Raw genomic sequence first — 3,815 nt, forward strand, 5'->3', positions numbered from 1 at the left:
GGGCGTGCACATATGAATTTAATAAATCAGTGAACTCAGTAATTACTAGGCGTTGATTCTTCGCTCCCATCCGCCAAGTAAAATGACGGAATATTATTGGTTGATGATAAACAAGTTTTTCTCCACTTTATGAAACACAAGCTGCCAATGTTGAAAGCATAAGGGTGTAACTGAGGAAACACGATTGCATTGACTATTACAAAGATCGAACACAATCGATGGACGAAAAAAATCAAGCGATCCGGTTGAACCGTTGAACCGTGGCTGACGTTCATAACGAACCAGCAGACCTTACCAATTTTTGTATGTGCCTGTTGTAGATCTTTGTTTTTGGTTTTAAACGACTTTTTGCTGTAGCGCCATTTGCGAAAAAATCTATGAAAGTTTTTCTTCACACGGCCAACTAGAGATGGCGCTTTAATAAATGTATTATTATTAAATTAATTGAATATCACGATATTTTACCATGATACTCAATTATGAGTAATTATGGAGTAATTGTGAAATTACTCCACTAGTTCGTTATAATTATTAATACAAAGATCGAACACAAAGAAAGATATCATTGTTATTAATAGGAAATGGCACCGGAAGATAAACAAAAACAATACAATACAAATATTCTTTATTGCATACGGACAAATACAAAATAATACTAAAAAGTAAAAATGACACGTGCAACAGAGCACTTCCAGACAACCTTCGGGTTACTGGAAAAACAAAAAAATAAATTAAGGGCGCTACAGAATACGTATTTATACCCGCTCACGCGATACATGCAGCCGTGGACGCATGCTGCCACAGAGCGTTGCGCGATTCGTGAGTCTGGAAGCTTAGCACACCTAGAGGTGCCGGTGATGATTATACACATATAACAGTTACTGTTACTTAAGTAAGTATTGATAGTTAATAACAAGTATACTTCCCAACTCTACGCATAATCACCTTATGCTTTAATCATAATCCCCTAAAAATAGGATTGATTACATTTTTTACGTCCTCGCGTTTTAGCAAAGGGTCAACAACGAAAACACAAAGAAGTTTTTATATATCCAATGGACACCTGGCCTTCATTTGAATTGTATTTGTTGACCCTATGCTTAGGGTCATTCATGGAAATGCCAGATAGGGTACCATCTTAGTTTACTTTGTAATTTATCTATAATGCGTGTAATAATTACACGCTGCAACGCCACGCAAAAAGACAATTTTTCAGGAGAGATGTTTAAAGGTTGTACGAATTAAATTCGATACTACGAACGACGTTAGGCCAACGATCTATACCGTGAGTGCTGGACGAAGAGATCCCAAGTTCGATTCCCGGTAAATAAACGAGCAAGTTGGCCGCTTGCTGGTTAGAGACACGCCTATCCATTGCAAAGATCTTAGAAGCTCTGCCACTGCGCCCGTCGCCCTGAGACATAAGTAGACAAATCCCAAATGCCTGTAATTTCATCAGCACCCTTGCCCTTCAAAACCACAACGCAGTAATGCTCATATGACTGTCAGCAGAAATAGGTAAAGAAAAAAGAGCCCTACTTCTACAAAAAAACAGAACTAGGCATTTTGTTACTAAATATAACCATCCTGTTATATTGAAATATTATATCTACGCATTCACCATATTTTTTTTATGAACATCAAGAAATGCGTAAAATGTAACTCCTTCAATATTACCCATATAATTTAATATAGTAACAAACAACGACAAGTTTCGTAATAAATGGTACAAGAAACCGTTTCATACATTTTAAATTAAGACAATTAAAAAAAAAGAATTATGTCCCAAAGTAATTCCTTGAGTATATTCGCATGTGCGCAAACGCATACGAATGTCAACATTATACAACCAGTATTATGAATAAAAGGTGTTTCGAGCAATGCGTTTTACTTTAGGCGAGCTTTTTTTTGTATCTGATAACTGTTTTTGAATATAAAATGTAAGTTTAATACATGTTTTCTTGTAATCAATATTTATTACGGCTGAGTGAAGAAATAGATATTTCATGGATGGCGTTACGGGAAAATATAGTTAAAATCCACATAAAAATGATTCGTTTGTTCCATGGCTTAGTTGACATAGCGTCTAGCACTGTTTGTTGGAAGACGCTTCATGTTTTTTCAAGTCGATCTTTGTACAAACTTGCGGAGTAATTTCACAAAAAAATAATAATAAATAAATAATATCGTGTTTAATTATTTTGTTAGGTTAGGTTATACGTCAGTGATACACAGGACTGGGTTGCCAACTGGTTTATTCTCAAATCTACTTGTTGAAGGTAGGATCTAAAGAAGATTAATAATCTAATAACAAAATTCATTAATTCATTAATTCAAAATATTTAACAGTGAAACATCGTGAAATTCAATAGGAACTTAAAAATTACAATTATTACTTATTATCAAGGAAGTAGCGTAGTGACAGAACGAATAAAATCTCTCTCTAAAATTTCGGAATTATTGATTGAACTTTGGTCTTTACTTGTGATGTATAACTACCAATTACTGTTATAATTGTTGTGTATATAGAAGATTTTTTTAAATGTAAATAAAAATATAACTAATTCGAGATTTTAGAGGGACGCGTTATCTATTTCCTGAGTATAACTGGAAGCTTAGATAAGTATACAGGGGACCAATTTTGCTAATTTTCTTGCAAAACCACTAGTCTGAGATACCATTGAAATTACATAGCAATTATGATATTATTTGGTATAGAATATAATAGAAACGATTTTTTACAATGCTACAACACAAAAATACACAGTAAGAAAGATAAACAAAATATAGAGCTAAATTAAAACAAAATAACAAAAAAAAAAATGAAATGAAAATAAAATCATAATAATGGGTACTAATTTTGCTTTGGCGTATGTGAAAGGATCCACTTTGCTAATGTCTCCGCCGAGAAAAGACTGTGACGCCGATTTAAAAGCGACCCTAAAACCGTTGCTATTCTGTTAAAATCTAGTTGCAATGGCAGTTGAGTCGATGTGGAATGGCGATGATGACGTATTCAATTACTAGCCATCGATGTTGCCTTATTAAAATTACCATGGAAATTATTATGCATATCTTGACGTGTCTTCGACTCGCCATTGACGAGCATAATAAAAAAAAATGTTTTGGCAGTTGAATAGTAGCTCGATGGCTAGGCACTGACAAGCTACTACTCTTAACTTAGCAGAATACCAACCGTTCAAAATCTGCCATTGACGCTTTATCGACACCAAACTTAGATGATTTAAAATTAGCAGACTTGAGGTATTGATCTCAGGTAATCATTTCTAAATAACATGTTTTGAAATAAGTGTATTATGTGCATCGAGTATATAACCAGAAATAGAGACGAAATAAGGGCCATGCATCCCTGGCAACGTATCAGGCAAATGGGCCTTATATTTCTTTTAAATATTAACTTTCGTTTGCACTGAAATCACAAATTAGAAAACTAAAATAGTACAGCGCCAACAACCGACCTGTGTATACGTCTCCGTATATTCCAACAATATTTCGTATTTATTGCAAATAAAGGTAATATCTCTAACTATGGGGTTGTTCCATTCGGTGATGTAGGAAAAACAGCAAAACATCTAATTACATCCATCGGTAATTTAATATCAAATATATGTAGCCAATCGGAGCGTAGTTGTCACCGCAATGATTTGGCAGAATAGTTTTCAAACAAATTAAATGACTATTCGCCTATATTTCTGGTTACATACTCAATGATTTATATTGTCCAAGATCCGTGTCACTTGCAGAAAACACGTGCTCTACATCAAACAGATGTTTGTTGGCGTTTTATAGAATTT

The sequence above is a fragment of the Hyposmocoma kahamanoa genome, unplaced genomic scaffold (genome assembly GCF_003589595.1).
Source record: "Hyposmocoma kahamanoa isolate Upper Pololo Valley unplaced genomic scaffold, ASM358959v1 89, whole genome shotgun sequence".
Classification (NCBI taxonomy): Eukaryota; Metazoa; Arthropoda; class Insecta; order Lepidoptera; family Cosmopterigidae; genus Hyposmocoma; species Hyposmocoma kahamanoa.